Source organism: Mus musculus, chromosome 1 (genome assembly GCF_000001635.26).
Source record: "Mus musculus strain C57BL/6J chromosome 1, GRCm38.p6 C57BL/6J".
Lineage (NCBI taxonomy): Eukaryota > Metazoa > Chordata > Mammalia > Rodentia > Muridae > Mus > Mus musculus.
In genome coordinates this window covers 120,090,148-120,107,070 of record NC_000067.6, presented here as the reverse complement: position 1 = coordinate 120,107,070, position 16,923 = coordinate 120,090,148, and the positions used below count along the sequence as shown (strand labels likewise).

The 16,923-nt window shown below is 47.6% G+C and overlaps 1 long non-coding RNA gene across 1 annotated transcript; it reads right to left on the bottom strand.

The window, feature by feature from the left end:
- Nucleotides 1-1,329: 1,329 nt before the first annotated feature.
- Nucleotides 1,330-16,889, bottom strand: Gm41938. Its single transcript, XR_878466.1, has 3 exons — nucleotides 16,734-16,889; nucleotides 2,974-3,147; nucleotides 1,330-1,522 (listed from the first exon to the last, which is right to left on the bottom strand). It is a non-coding gene; the product is annotated as a predicted gene, 41938 (long non-coding RNA).
- Between the last annotated feature and the right edge of the window lie 34 nt (nucleotides 16,890-16,923).

The following is a 16,923-nucleotide window of genomic DNA, read 5'->3' as shown; positions in this document are numbered from 1 at the left end:
ACCAATGGCCTTCCATGGCCTCTCACAGTGTCGAGCCTCAGCTGCTCTGTGTGACCCCTTCATGCCTTCAAAACCAGTACCACCTTGGTAACTCTTACACATTATTAAGTCCATCCACAACACAAGGTACAACCTTGGCTATCTCTGGAACACAGCCTCCGTGCTCTCAGAAAACACTTCCCAGAAGATGTCACCTCAATGATGCTGGTCTCTTCTTAATCACTGCTAATTTCTTAGCTCCAGCTAACCAGCATCAATAGTCACAGTAATGCAAAGGTTTTACTTTAGTAGTTCTGGTATCTTGTTAATCACAGCTGATTCTTCAGCCCCAGATAACCAGAACCACAGAATCTTCACAATCCAAAATAGTGATGGCCCTGAAAAGAGTTTTTAATTTTCCCTCTAAAATTTCACAAGCCAGGCCTCCATCTTCTGCACTGTTCTCAACATTATCTTCCAAGCTCCTACACAACATCCCACAGAGTTCTTAACAGCAAATGGATCTTCTGGTCCAAAGTTCCAAAGTCCTTCCACAGTCCTCCCCAAAACATGGTCAGGTTGTCACAGGAATACTCCACTATGCTGGTACCAATTTGTAGTTCAGGGTTTCTATTCCTGCACAAACATCATGACCAAGAAGCAAGTTGGGGAGGAAAGGGTTTATTTAGCTTACGCTTCCATACTGCTGTTCATCACCAAAGGAAGTCAGGACTGGAACTCAAGCAGGGCAGGAAGCAGGAGCTGATGCAGAGGCCATAGAGGGATGTTCTTTACTGGCTTACCTCCCCCTGGCTTGCTCAGCCTGCTCTCTTATAGAACCAAGACTATCAGCCCAGAGATGGTCCCACCCACAAGGGGCCTTTCCTCCTTGATCACTAATTGAGAATATGCCTTACAGCTGAATCTCATGGAGGTACTCCCTCAACTGAAGCTCCTTTCTCTGTGATAACTCCAGCTGTGTCAAGTTGACACAAAACTAGCCAGTACAGTGATATAAAAGCATTAGAAGGCCCTGCTTGTTCTCTCCTGTCTGTCCCCTCTCTCGACCACCAGCTATCCCTCCGCTCTGCATCTCCACTGAAGCAGGGACAAGAATGACAACTTCTTGTGCTCCTTTGAAAGTCATGGGATCCACTCTGGAGAACAAGCTTGCAAAAGCAGTTCCCCAACCCCACCTGTAGAGGTGCTGGTAAGCACTTTTTTTAAACTTGCTTTTTAAGGTGATTCCCCCGGGGCTGAGGTAGGTTTGTCAGCTACCTGCCTATACCACCTCAACACTCACACACCTGAGAGCAGTCCTACTGGTTCCTCAGGAACATTTACCTGGTGTTCTGAGAAGTCAGCAGACCTTCCCCTTGGGGGCTCTTCTGGGCTTCCACAGTAACTTAGGTCCTGGCCTGGTGCCATAGCGTTCGTTGTGCCTCACCCTGGCAGAACTCCAGAACAATCAAATGTGGGTTGTTCAAACATGTCCTCTCTACACCGAAGTGGTTCCACGATCCAGAAGTCTTGGGACAAGCATCTCAAAGGAACATGGAAAGTGTCACTGAACAGCAAGTCAGGGGTCTTTAGCTGGGCAGTGACCCAAGTCAATGAGACATGGGGCAAACCCTGTCACTTCAGGGAGCCTCAGTTTCTGAGCTGAGGGCTGGAGGATGGGGAAGAGACCAGCAGATAAGCTCAGGGACCCAAGCTCAACTCCTCAGAGCCCATATGAAACTGGGGCAGGAGCTGGAGAGATGGCTCAGTGGTTAAGAGCACTGACTGCTCTTCTGGAGGTCCTGAGTTCAATTCCCAGCAACCACATGGTGGCTCACAACCATCTGTAATAGGATCTGATGCCCTCTTCTGGAGTGTCTGAAGACAGCTACAATGTATTCATATACATAAAATAAATAATTTTAAAAAAAAAGAAAAAGAAAAAGCCCTTGGGCAGTAGCCCACCTCCTCAATCCCAGCGCTCATACAGGAAAATGGGAGCAGAGACCTGAGGATCCCTGGAAGTGCTCAGGCCGGCCAGCCTCCAGTACACGGGGAAAACAAGAGACTCTGTACCCAAAATGGCAAAAGGTTGAGGCTGTCCTCTGACCCCAACTTTTGCGCAAACAAGGAGCCATAGACAAAAGAGATGGCTTAGCAATGAAAAGCACCCACTGGCCTTGCAGAGGACACAAGTGTTCTTCCCAGTACCCATGTCAGATGGCTCACAACCATCTGTAATTCCAGATCCGGGGGTTGGGGGAGTGTGACCGGATGGCTCTGGTCTCGGGGCATCTACACTCACACGTTCATATCCACACACAGACACACACACACACACACCTACACATAATTTTTTAAATAATAAAAAATAAATATTTTTAAGCAGTACTAAGCAGGATATTGTGTCACAAAGGCCACAGAAGGGTGAAGAGAAGGCCACAGGAGTGACTGGGTTACTGAAGTCCAGTTAGAATGATGGCTTAGACAGCCAGATGATTACAGGTGTGGAAATGACAGATGCTGCCCTTGAGAATGAGCCCAGAGAAGTCACCAGGGAGGTAGGCTTTCCCAGAACTTTGCCTTTGGGCTCTGTGTCAGGCATTGTATCTGAAGGGGACAGCGAAAGACTTTGCCTTGCTACTTAGGTCAGTGCACAGCTTAAGCGACTTCCGTGACTTCTCTGTGACGTTTGAGGACGGCGACTGTGTGCAGATAAGAGAGTCGTGGATGACTGCTCACAGAGGATTGCTGTGAGACTTGAAAGGGAGAATCCAGTGAGGGTCGGGTGGAGACATGAGCCACCTGGATCGAAGGTGTGGACCTAGCACAGTGACCAGAGGACATATTGGGGGAGAGAGGCAGGAGTCCAGAGACCACATGAGAGTGGGAACAGCTGAGGGTGGTACAGCTCCAGAGCACCCACAGTGAGAGCATGTGTGAGCAGCCGCTGCTGCTGAGTGCACCGAGAGACAGGATACACTGGACACTAACCTGCAACGTAGAGTTACCTCCAGCTGGTCCCAGGACAGCCGGACAGAACCGTCAGCAGCTGGACGGACACCTGTGAGCTAGGAACAGGTGGATCAGTGTGATTCTCCATGGGTGGGCCTTTGGAGTTGGTTGGACAGCAGCACTGTGATGGTTTAATTGGCAACACCACACAATCTAGAATGGCAAGAGAGTCTCAGTGAGGGATCTGTCTGGATTAGAGCTGGGCCTGTCTGAGGAGGTGTGCGCTGATTATTTTAATTGACCTAGGAGACTTGTCCACTGTTGGTGGTACCAGCCTATAGGCTGGGAGACTGGATTGTCTAAGAGTAGAGAAGTGAGCTGAGCGCCTGCGTGCATGCATTCTTTGTCGCATTCAGCTCTTTCCTGTGCATGCAGTGCGACTAACTGCTTCAAGTTCCTGCTGCCTTGACTTTCCCTCAGTGGTGTAAACTGTAAATTGGAATTATGAGCCAAATAAACTCTTCTCCCATTCGTTGCTTCTGTCAGGTGTTTTATCACAGCAACAGGAAACGTCAGACAAACACCATCACCCCAGCTTGGTGCCATCCCTTCCTGCTGCTTTTCACTCATAATGACTCCCTTTTCCCCACTGTGTGTGTGTGTGTGTGTTGTGTGAGTGTCCACGTGTATGTATATGCATGCTCATGTGGAGGTCAGGGGTCAACCTCTGGTATCTTTCTCAGTCATTCTCCACCTTTTCTGAATCAGGGATTGTCACAGGTTCAGCTGGTTGATGATCCCTGAGGACCCTCCTGTCCCCACGTCTCCAGCACTGGGATTAAGAGCATATACCACCATAACCAGCTTTTGTTAGATGTAAATTTGGGCAACGTAACAGAGGGCGTCATGATTGCATGACCCTGCCAAAAAGTAGTTCTGGGAGGCTGCCCCTCACCATAGCTCAGCGCAGACTCGGGAATACCACAGGTCCTCAGAGGGAAGAAGGGAGGAGGGAGAAAGAACAAACAGGATTTTTTTTCAAAGTCCATGGTCAACAGAATAGTAGTCTCCCTAAAGATGTTTCTGTTCTCATCCCCAGACTAAGAATGCAGATGGAAATAAAGCTATTAATTGACTAAGTTTTTATAGTCCAGAAGGGCCAGTTATAGTCACAGGGTGTGGAAGTAGCAAAGTAAAAAAACCAGTGTGGAAGGACCAATATGAGAACAACTCAGTCAGCTGCAGCTGTCGCTGAAGACAGAAGTCACAAGACAAAGCTCATGGAAGCTCCTGGAGACATCAAAGAAACCATCCTCCTGGAGATGCCGGGAGGAAATAATCCTGTTATCCTAGACATTCGCCCACTGGGACCCATGCAAACTTCCAACCTGCGGAAGTGGTGGTGCATCTGTGCAGTCCCAACTTCGTGGGAGGTGAAGGCAGGAGGATCAGAATTTCAAGGTTGTCCTTGGTTACATAGTGAGTTCAAGGTCAGCCTGAGCTACATGAGAACCTGTCTCAAAAAGGCGGAGAGCCTTAGTTATCTACCCCTGCCTACCTGAAGTCCCCTAAGATTAGTATATTAAAATACCAATGTTTCCTTGTCTACGTGGTTCTAGAATTGGTCCCTGTCTTGGCTAGGGGCTCATGTCGCTGCAGTTAGGTGATGGCCCAGGTTTGAACCATGCCCAAGTTTCACTGAACTTCCCATATCCAAGTCCACTAGGTAATGGGTGACTCTAGCAGTAGCCAGACACCTACCCATGTCCCTTCATATGACATAAGCTTTCTCACAGCATGGTGGCTGAATTCCCATGCAGTATGCTCAGAGATCCAGGCAACACCTCTGTGTGTGGAGTGTGGATGCATGTGCATGTGAATGTTCACGTCTGCTTGTGTGCACATGTATATAGAGGCCAGCAGCCAACTTCAGGTGTCCTTCTTCAGGCCACTGTCCACCTTGTATTTTGAGACAGAGTCTCTCACTGGCCTGGAACACAGTGATTCAGGTGGGATGGTTAGATAGCAAGCTTCAGTCACTTCTCCATCCCTGCCCCTCTCACCAACTCTCTTAGTTAGGCTTTCTATTGCTGTGATTAAAAACACCATAACCAAAAGCAGCTTGGGCAGTGTGGTGGTTTGAATGTGCTTAGCCCAGGAAATGGCACTGTTAGAAGGTGTGGCCTTGTTGGCGTAGCCTTGTCAGAGAAAGTGTGTGACTGTAGGGGTGGGCAATGAGACCCTCCTCCTAACACTTGGGAGCCAGTCTTCTCCTAGCAGCCTTCAGATGAAGATGTAGAACTCTCTGCTCCTCCTGCACCATGTCTGCCTGGATGCTGCCATGCTCCTGCCTTGATGATACTGTATTGAACCCCTGAACCTGTAAGCCATCCCCAATTAAATGTTGTCCTTAAAGAGTTGCCTTGGCCGTGGTGTCTGTTCACATCAGTAAAACACTAACTAAGACAGGGAGGAAAGTGTTCATTTCACCACACAGCTTATAAGTCTATCTATCACCAAGGGAAACCAGGAGCTTGAGTCAGAAACATATGCAGAGTGTGGAGGGATGCTGCTTCCTGGCAGACTTGCTCCTGTTGGCTTGCTCAGCCTGTTTTCTTATTTCACCCAGGACGACCAGCCCATAGGCAGCATTGCCACACTGAGTTGGGCCCTCCCACAGCATCATTAATCAAGAAAAATGTACCATAGCTTGCCCACAGGCCAATCTGATGGGTGCACTTTCTCAACTGACCTTCTCTCTTCCAAAGAGACAATAGCTGGAATCAAGTTGCCATAAAATTAGTCACCACACCCACACTAGGATTACAAGCTTGTGCCACCATTTCCTGCTTCAAAAATTTTTTTAATTAGTTTTATTTTTTTACGTGTGTGTTTTGGTTGCGTGTATGTGTGTCAAATGTCTGCATGCCTGGTGCCCACAGAGGCTAGCTGAGGGCATTGGGCACCCCTAGAACTAGAGTTACAGATGTTTTGTGAGCTGCCGTGTAGGTGCTGGGAGTTGAATCTGGTCCTCTGGAAGATCTCCCAATACTCTTAATGCAGAAGTACCTCTATAGTACACTCCCCAACCCTTGATTGGAGAAATGCCAAAGTCACATTATAGGACAGGCCTATGTGATAGGGGACCTGCTGCCACCTTTTTTTTTTGAAAATATAAGCTGTCTGAGACCCACAACATTCTTCATGAGAAAGGCTCCGATCAGACTGCCCTTTTGACATAACCACACTGAACTTCTGGTTGCTTGTACCACCATGAGGTGGATTCCTGTCATCTCCTGTCTGTGGTACAGGATGCATTTCACGAGTCTTGCAAGGTGGCTGGTAATGTGTGTGCAGTTTCCATCACAACAGCCAGGAATGAAGACTCCATAAAGAGTAGTCTGTGTGCCCCGCCCCTTCCGGTGACCCTTCACTTCCCTGGTTGTAGAAACTCACTGTTCTTGCCATCTGTGTTGCAATAAAGCAGTGGCAGCAACCTTTGCCACTTGGGCAGCTCAGAGCCTCGCAATGACCCTCTGTTGTTTTATAGTGTTTGCTCCAGCCTGCTGTGGACAGAACTCCGCTCAAGCCCTTGCCAACCTTTAGCATTTCTGTCAGGAGGACTCTAGACTGGGACCTGTTTGTTGTCGTCATCATTGTTGTTGTTGTTGTTGTTAATAAACAACAGGATTATTGCAAATGGATTTCTTGTTTGTTTGGGGTTTTGAGACAGAGCCTGGCGTAGCCCAGGCTGGCCTCCAACTCAGGATGAGGGTGATAATGACTTTGAATTTTACTGTATTAAATGTTAACATGTCTTTGCTCACTTGAGTATCATTTTAAGAATGGTTTTATTTTCATAATGTAGAAGACAAGATTAATATTTTGCTACTTCAGTGAAAATAAAAGTTTGACAGTGGCCTTCTTCATGGACTCCCTCTCAATCCTTCTCCCTCAGAGCTGAACGCCGCCTTCCTGTTAGACTTCAGGACTCTCCCTTCAGACTCTTGGGTCCAGCCCTGCTCTCAAAGTCTAACTGTGCCCAGGAGCAGCAAGCAAGATGTTTTCCCATCCCCAAGATCGTGTGTGTGTGTGTGTGTGTGTGTGTGTGTGTGTATGTGTGTGTGTGTGTGTGTGTGTGTGTGTGTGTGTGAAGAGAGAGAGAGTGTGTGTGTGTAGGCAGAGATGGAGAGAGAGAGAGAAAGAGAGTGTGTGTGTGTGTGTAGAGAGAGAGAGAGTGTGTGTGTGTGTGTGTGTGTGTGTGTGTGTGTGTGGAGAGAGAGAGAGAGAGAAAGGGAAAGAGAGAGAGAGTTACCAAGCACCCTCTGGGGCCGGTGAGAGTGGGCGTTCCTACCCACTCAGGGCCGGATGTGGCAGTCAGTGAACCAAAATAAATGGTCAGTGTTAGAGGAAGCAGGCCTTCAGGGCACACCACCAGGACTCAGGACTCAGATGCTTAGAAAGGAACTGGAAGGGCTCGTGTGTGCAGACTGTGAGTCATCTGGGAACATCTTCAGAGCTCTGAGGAGAGGAAGCTATGCTCCAGTGGAGAGCCACAAGGGGTCTGAGGAACTGGGCATAAAGCCTTGTTCCAGCTGTTCCACACTTTGTCTCTGATCAGTGGGGTCCCCTTGTGAGCCGGGGTTACCAACGTGAACCACCACTGCAGTGACACTCACAGAATTTGGGTCTCTAGAGAGCCCTGGCTGTCCTGGAACTTGCTCTGTAGACCAGGTTGGCCTTGAACTCAGAGATCCACTTGCATCTGCCTCCTGAGTGCTGGGATTAAAGGTGTGTGCACCCTACCCCCAAGGCTCACACACAACTTAACATGGGCTCTGAAGGCTCCAACTCAGGTCCTCTGGCAAGACACTTCACCAGCAGAGCCATGTCCCCAGCCCTAATTGAGACCGTTTTATTATAAAATGTTTCAAATGCCCAGAAAAGTAGTAGTAACTCTGCAGTGAGCAGCCATGTGTCCACTCCGTGGATTCTTATCTTTTCAACCCAGGTGTGTCATCATCTACCAAACTCTTATCTGTCCCGCTGTCGTTCCAGCAAGCTGAAGGTACTTTCATGCTTTTCAAAGCAATCAGTGCACATCGACACACTTTCCCATTGTCTTAAGCATGTGAATCGTTAATTAGTGCTATATGTGCATACACATTGTATCTGAGGGATAAAATGTATATACAACATGTTGAAGGCTTGGTCAACACACGGCGCTATTAGGAAGCGGTGGAGCCTTAGGGATTGGGACCTCACAGAAGGATATTAGGCCATTTGGGACTGTGCCTCTGACGAGGCTATTGAGATTCCCAGCTCCATTCCCCTCTTCTCTTCTCTCCTCTTCAGCTCTCTTTCCTCTCCTCCGCTATGATGTGTCCCCAAAAGAAACAGGATCAAATCACTATGAATGGAAACGTCTGGAACTGTGAGCCAAAGTCCCTCTGGTTGTGGCAGTGAGAGTAGAGAAAGCAGGAGCCAGAGGAAGACAACCATTGAAACTTTACTTTCAAGGGAGTCTGTAATAACTTTTATCCTCTTTGATTATAAATACAAAAACTTTTAAAGGGAGCACCGGCGCGCCCTCTGGAGGTCAGATGGAGAACTACAACACCATCTAAAGATTCCTGTGCAGTTCGAACTTGCTCAATCCTGTAGCCAGGCTAAAGTACAGAAGCTCTTCTTTTACCAGCTGAAAAAGGGGCTGTGAGGACAAATTCCTGCTGCGTCCTTGGCTTTTCAGGAAAATTTCGTTAAAAAAAAGATTGATTGATTGATTGATTGATTGATTTTATGTATATTAGTACACTGTAGCTGTGCAGATGGTTGTGAGCCTTCATGTGGTTGTTGGGAATTGAATTTTTAGGATCTCTGCTCATTCCAATTAGCCCTGCTCACTCCGATTAACTCTGCTTTCTCAGGCCCAAAGATTTATTTATTATTATACATAAGTAGACTGTAGCTGTCTTCAGACGTGCCAGAAGAGGACAGCAGATCTCATTACAGGTGTTTGTGAGCCACGATGTGATTGCTGGGATTTGAACTCAGGACCTTCGGAAGAGCAGTCAGTGCTCTTACCCACTGAGCCATCTCTCCAGGCCCTTTTCAGGGAAAATCTTAATCTGAGACTCCATCACCTGGCTGATGGGAGACCCAAAGAATCTGTTTCTCTGGGTCACCTCCTTCTGCTCCACCCCAACTCTGCACCAAGCTTTGACATTCTTGAGGACGGGCCCCAACTGTCCCTCATCCAAAGATCCTTCTCCTACCCAAGCACTGTGGGTGTTACAGCTCTGAGGGGAAAGTTTTCAGCTCTAACCAGAAATCCCCAATGTACGTGTGTCAGCTCGGAGAGTAAAAGTTTCCCTCATAAGAGTATTACAGTTCTGAGCGAGAAAATGTTCTCAATGCAAATATTACAGCTCTGAAGGGAAAGATATCCTGGCAGTCAGAAGCCAAGGAATACCACAAAGTCACCCCACACAACAAGCCTCACACAAGAGACTTATTGGGAGGGGAAATCTAGGAGGATGGCTGCCTCTGCTCATTGAGAAGCAGCAAAGAACTAAGCAGGAGGAAGACTTTAGATACGGTTTCTTTGGGGATAGAGCTTTCTAGGGTGGCTTGGAATTGGTGGGATTTTGTGGCCTGGTTCCGCACCCCCACCCCCATAGGGTAGAGCTGGCCACTGCAGCAGTTACAGTGGCTGACATGCGCCCCCATGGACACTTTTCTATTACTGAGATCTGCATACCAAGGTGCAATTAGCAAAGAAGACCACTTTCTCTTTAAGGAACCAGCCAGCTTGAGGCCCTTGGAAACAGCAACCTAGTCCTGTACCTTCAGTCATCAGACTTAGATCCCTAGGAAATATATGTTTGATGGATGGGTGGATGGATGGATGGATGGATGAGTGGATGGATGGATGGATGGATGGATGAGTGGATGGATGGATGGATGGGTGGATGGATGGATGGGTGGATAGGTGGATTCGTGAAAGGATGAATGAATATAAAATTTTAACCTCTGTTTGTTGTTGTTGTTGGTTTTTGTTTTTGTTTTTTTTCAAGACAGGGTTGCTCTGTATAGCCAAAACTCAGAAATCCGCCTGCCTCTGCCTCCCGAGTGCTGGGATTAAAGGTGTGTGCCACCACGCCCAGCTTTCTTAGACGCGTTCGCGACCGGCCAGGAAGAACACAACAAACCGGAATCTTCTGCGGCAAAGCTTTATTGCTTACATCTTCAGGAGCCAGAGAGCAAGAGAGCAAGAGAGCAAGAGTGCAAGAGAGCAAGAGCAAGAGAGAGCAAGAAAGCAAGAAAAAGAACAAGAAAGCAAGAGTGCAAGAGCAAGAGAGAGAAAAAGAACAAGAACAAGAAAGCAAGAAAAAGAACAAGAACAAGAAAGCAAGAGAGAGCAAGAAAGCAAGAAAAAGAACAAGAACAAGAAAGCAAGAGAAAGAATGGCAAAATCCCGTCCCTTTTAAGGAGAATTATCCTCTGCCTAGGACGTATTACTCCCTGATTGGCTGCAGCCCATCGGCCCAGTTGTCATCACGAGAAAGGCAGAACACATGGCGGGAAAACTGCCCCTGCACGTGTGCAGATTATGTTTACTACTTAGAACACAGCTGTCAGCGCCATCTTATAATGGCAAATGTGAGGGCGGCTTCCTACACAGCTTAACCTCCTTTTTGCCTTCCTCAGTTCTGTCCCTTTCAAAAGACACACACTCCTGACTCAAGGACCCCAACATAATGGTGTGGCTCAGTTAGTAGAATGCTTGTCTATCATTCACAAAGCCCCAGGTTCAGTCTCTAACACTATAAACCAGTGGTTCTTGTGACCCTTTTGGGATCGAGAGACTCTTTCATGGGGGTCACCTAAGACCATTCTGAATATCAGATATTTATATTATGGTTCATAAAGTAGAGAATTACAGTTATGAAGTAACAACAAAATAATCTTACGGTTGGGGGTCACCACAACATGAGAAACTGTAATAGAGGGTCACAGCATTAGGAAGGTTGAGAACCACAGATATGCCCAAGTGTGATGGTATACACATGCAATCCCAGTACTCGGGAAACGAAGGCAGGGAGCTAAAAAAATAAAAAATAAAATAAAACAAAGCAAGATCTTCCTCAACTACACAGTGAATTTGAGGTCATGACCCCATCAAACGATGAAAGTTATGTTGAAACGGGTTGACTATACCTTATTATCAAACATTACATCTAAGCATCTAGCACACCATGGAGTGTCTGTAATTATAATAATGATTATGTAGTTGGTTGGGTGGTTAAGTGTCCAGCTTTAAGAATGGAGATCATATTTCCCTACCACCTCTCCTCCACCTTCATCAGACCCCTGAACCATACAGACAGGAGAAGTTGTCCTCTGAGAGGCTCTACCCAGCAACTGACTCAGACAGATACAGACACCCACAGCCAAACAGTGGATGGAGCTTGGGGACTCTTATGGAAGATTAAGAGGAATAATTGTGGCCCCCTAAGGGGACAGGAACACCACAGGAAGACCAACAGAGTCAACTAATCTGGACCCTTGGGGCTCTCAGACGGAACCACCAACCAAAGAACACACATGGGTTGGGCTTAGGACCATAGGACATATGAGCAGAAGCGTGGGATATGTTCTAGCTGGGCTGCCTTGTCTGGCCTCAGTGGGAGAGGAAGCCAGTGTGGGAGGATACCCAAGGGGGAGGGGGTCCACCCACTCATAGAAGGGAAGATGGGATGGGGGAAGGGCTGTGGGAGGGGTGACTGGGAAGGGGGCAGTGGGCGGACGTAAAGTAAATAAGTAAAAAAAATTGAATTAAGTTTTTAAAAAATGAAGATTATCTTATATAGTCAGATAATGATCAAATGTCAAAGGTGGAAGTGTGGGTTCTACTGGATAATTATGTAAAACTTATGCTAATCTGAGAATTAGCACATAGACACACCCTCGCATGCTGCCTGTGGCTGCTCTGGCACCGGGGCAACAGAGATAAGTAGAACAGAGATCTAAGAGGGAGCTTGGGGGGTGAGGATGTGGCTTAGCTGGCTGTGTGCTAGCCTAGCATGCATGAAGTCCTGGGTTCCTCCCTTAGCACCACACAAACTGGAATATGGTGCCATACGACACCTATACTCTCAGCACTAGGGAAGTAGAGGCAGGAGGATCAGATGTCTTAAAACAAAAAAAGAGAATCAGGGTTAGAGTGTAGTTTGCACATATCTGTTGCATACCGTCCTGGGTTCCATCATCAGTACCGAGAAAAGAAAGAAAGGAAGGGAAACTTGGCAGACTAAGAACCAACCATCACTGCATAGTGAAGTATAAAGAGAATGCACTTAGGGGCCAGCAAGGTGGCTCAGTGGATAAAGGGACCTGCTGCTAAACCTGACTCACCCGAAGCAATCCCTCAGATCCACAGGGCAGAAGGGGAGAACTGACTCGGCAAACTGTTCTCTGACCCCATGTGTGCACCCCCACATTCACACACAAGGAATAGATATGGGATTGAACCTATAATTTAAAGGATGATACACGTACAGTCTGCTCACCATAGCATGTAAGGAGACTCGTGGAGGGAGTCAGGTAGGGGTAGGAATGAGGCCAAAAGCAAGCCCCCGGCATCTCAGGGCCATTACGTCGTGGGAGAGCTAACCACCGTTAGGCTGGTTGTGGAGAGGGGTGGGCTGCACTAAACAGGTTGCCTGCTTGTGTCTGGCCACCCAGCTGGACCTCAGGGAGGTTTGAAAATCCCTGCTGAGAAGAGGCTGGGAGAGGTCTCACAGAGCGCCGAGATCCAAGATGGTGGCGTACAGAGCTGCCTGGGGAGCCAACCTAGTCTGATGAAGAGGCTCAGGAGGGCTCTGAGAAGAAGCAGCTGCAGCGATGCAGAGCCAGGGCTGAGAGCTGCGAACAGGACTGTGGACAAGGACAGGAATGAGGTAAGCCCCGGGCATCATCCTGTGTTCCTGTCCCTCTAAAGGAGAGGTGCGGGGAGAAGAGCTCTAAAAAGAGATCTTGACTCTGGAAAGACTAGGTATTTATAGAAATGTTTCTTAGGGCTGGTGAGATGGCTCAGTGGGTAAGAGCACCTGACTGCTCTTCCGAAGGTCCAGAGTTCAAATCCCAGCAACCACATGGTGGCTCACAACCATCCGTAACGAGATCTGGCGCCCTCTTCTGGAGTGACTGAAGACAGCTACAGTGTACTTACATATAATAAATAAATAAATCTTTAAAAAAAAAAAAAAAAAAAAAAAAAAAAAAAGAAATGTTTCTTAAACCAAAAGATACCAGAGTGCCACTACTGGTCTAGTCTTTGGTACCTACTCTGAGCAAGCCCGAGGCCAGCCAACCAGCAAGGCCCTCGCTGCACTTTGGACTCTTGACCACTAGAGGGCGAGCGTTGGCCTTGGTTACCCAGTTGCTGAATCCTATTTCAGCTTCTCCAGCAGCGCCTCCTGGTAGACTTAATGCAGCACTTCAGGGGCTTGTTTCCCAAATGTAACTCTATAAATTGATCTAATTTGTGAACCACGCATGTCCAACCCCACCCAAGGGTTCCCTATCCCTACGCGTGTGCGCAGGAAAGCCAAAGGGTGTCATTCCTTATACATTACACAGAGCAGAGATGACCTCTGAACTTCCAAAGTCTGAGGTTTTTGTCCCAGTTATGAAGGGTTGAACATTTAGTGTTTGTCCATTGTTGTGTCAAATGGTTTCACTTCATGGTAACCAAATACCAAGGAAAACAAACGGGGAAGACTTTACTTGGTTTTATGGTATCAGAGGTCTCAGTACATCATGGCAGAGAGGGGGTGGAAGAATACAACAGTTCACAATATGGCAGACAGACGGCAGGGGGGAAAAACGGAATAAAGGAAAGAGTCAGAGCAAGATATAGTCCCCAAAGTCATGTTTTAGTGACTTATATCCTCCAATAAGACCCCACTCCCTGTCTCACCACTAACTAATAATGCCACGATACTATGACCCTATCAGGGTATCGGCCCATTGCAGGTTATCTGGGTCAAACATGGACTTCAGAGCAGATTAGCACTTTCTGTTCTATACCAGAGATTGTCAGTGTGACCCAAACCCACAGGTTCAGCTTCACCTGGGAACTTGGTCAAAGGCATGCTCTGTAGTCTCAGCTCAGACCTTTGAAACCCAACACAGTGGGACTGGGTCTGGTGATGTGGGAGTTTTGTTCTTTGTTTTTAAGATATACTTTTATTTTTAATCACATTTATTTGCATAAGGGTTTGTACACATGTCCAAGTGACCATGGAGGTGAGAGGTGTTGGATCCTCTGGAAGCAGAGGTACTCATGAGTGTGAGCTGTCTGATGTGGGTGCTGGGAACTGAACTCAGCTCCTCCACAAGAGCGGTAAACTCTCAAAATCCCTGAGCCATCTCTCCTAGCTTCTGGTCTGGGTCTGAATGGCTCTCCTAGAGGTTTTGATGTACACTCAAGTTTGGAGACCTGTAGTGAGAATATTGGGATTTGGGTTTAAAAAGCACAGAAATATTGTAATTGAGTGTTTTCGTTTTAATCCCAGGTGTGGGCTATGGGGCTGCTTCAGATCGTTCACAGCAGGTGATTATGATTTGCCTCATGCTCCAGCAGGGGTGTGATTTTTGCCAGCTGCAGATTCTGCGATTGTGTGACATTTGGAATTCTGGGGTCTTTTCAGGGGGTATATAAACGCTAGGGCTCGGAGAGGCGAGGTGGACCGTTGTTGGTGGCAGTTTGTTAAGTTCATGTTCAAGAAAGAAGAAATCAGATGTCCTGACAGTGAAGATCAAACTTGCCCCAAGGAATTCAACGTCCCTAACCAGCAGGAAGTAGTCTAAGGATGCCACCCCCTTTCCTTTCTTTCCTTTTTTTCTCTCCTATCTAGTGTTGGGGGCTGAAAGGAAGGAAGAACCTACCTAGAAAGAAGCAAACACTGGCTACAAAGACCCACGCTCCACTTTCTGTCCTCTTTGGCCCTGTCTCACAGTGGCCGTCAACAGTAACCAGCATGGGGGCATAGCTCCGTGCTGCCGCTCCCAGCAGTCCTGGGAGTCACCGGAACCTTGTAAAGACCTCTGCTCACACAAAGCCAGGTCCTTGGCTTTGGTGCAGAAAAGGATTTCAGAATAAGCAAGTATAAACCTGAGCTAAAATGTATTAAAACTAGAACCACAGAGACAGGTTAGTAGGGAGGACCTGTGTTGGGATCTCTGGCACCTACATAAAAATACGTGACAACCAGCCTGGCCAATCAGCAGACTCCAGTTTCAGTGAGAGTCCCTGTCTCAAAGAATCAAGATGGAAACATAATTAAGGAAGATATCTGTTATCAACATTTGGCCTCCATATTCAGGTGTCCACATGGGCCGCACAAATGTGCATGTGCACACAAACATACACAAATACACACATGAGAGACAGGAAAAAAGAAAACGCAAGCACAGTGGGAGGGGCTGAGGCACTCCAGGAGCATGGGCGTAGATGTCTCTGAGCCACAGTGAAGTACCTTAGTGGTGACAGGATACAGGATTTTGGAAACTTTTAGAATTCCATTGCTTATTGGATTCTAAGGGACCCTCTTGTACTCTGTCTCTATTCCCTTGATAACTGAGATACAGGGTGGCTCCAAAGGTAACAGGGTAAGCCAGGAGTCACAGGGCTGCACACAGGACTTAGCTACTATATATAGGAGTGTCCTGGAACAGTGCAGCTTCCCAGCTGGGAAGGGAACAAGCCTGAAGCGAATGACGATTGCGTTGGACTCTTTCTCAGCGGGCGGGGCTTCAACCAGGCTCCTCAGGAGGGAGGCCTCCTGTCTTTCCCACATCTGTCCCATAACTTGGCTTGGCTTTCTCTCCTCATAACCATGCCATGGGGTGGTGGGGGTGGGGTGGGGAGCTGAGTGTGTGGCACCTGTAACTCCCAGGCCTATGGGGCAGAGAAAGAGAGGGTAGGAGTGATAAGACAGTGGCAGGACCCATGTGTTTGGAACTGAGACAGAACCCGTGAACGGGGACAAAGGTCTTTGGTTTATGGCCTCTCGATCTATATGCCACTCTACACAGGGCCTCAGGGATTTTCCACTTAGTATATGAAAGAGGGACCCAGAGACTAAACCTGAAGGCAGTTGAGGTATATTCCTTTCTTCTTTACAGGTATTTTTATGCTCTTCACTCATGCATTCATTTATTCATTCACTCACTCACTTCCTTTGGTCCTTCTGTGGAACCCTTGCTGAACACTGCTGTGTACCAGCCTCTCAGTCCAGGGCTAGGACACAGGATTAACAGTGGGATTCAGCTGCTTACAGTGCAGCCTCCCCCATCCCTCTAGGCATCTGCTAAACTCCTTCATGGAGGGGTCCCCAGTCTTCAGCTACAAAGGATCAAGGCTACAGTAAGACAGTAAGAAGCATGGTCCTGTGTTGTCAGCTCAAGGTGCGTGGAGAGGGAGGAGCAGCTGATAGGCCTTCCGGTACAAGGACAAGGCTAGCCATGGAAGGGGCCACCAGACCAGACTCAGAGTCTGAGAGTCCAGCCCAACAGCTCTCAGGGAGTAGATACTGTGTTCTGCATCAGTAGAAGTGGGGGAAAGGGAAGGAGCGAGATGGACCACTTAGTTCCTAGAGTCTGACAGAATGTGGCCACCCTGGTGAAGAGCCAGAGCCATCTGTCCTCTGTGTGATGGCTACTATGCATCATGTTTTAAAACCCAATTTATTAAACCTAGGGAGGTCACAACTCCATATGGGGTCACTTACCTGAATGTGGCAGTAACAAAAGGTGCAGCTCTAAAATGTTTCTGAACATACCAAAAATTCATTCAAAATCAGATATATACCAGATCCATGGTGTTCTAGCCTCACTTTTCACTTTGTGACTTCACTATAGCCTTGGTTCTGACACATGTATACATGCATGCATCTACACACACACACACACACACACACA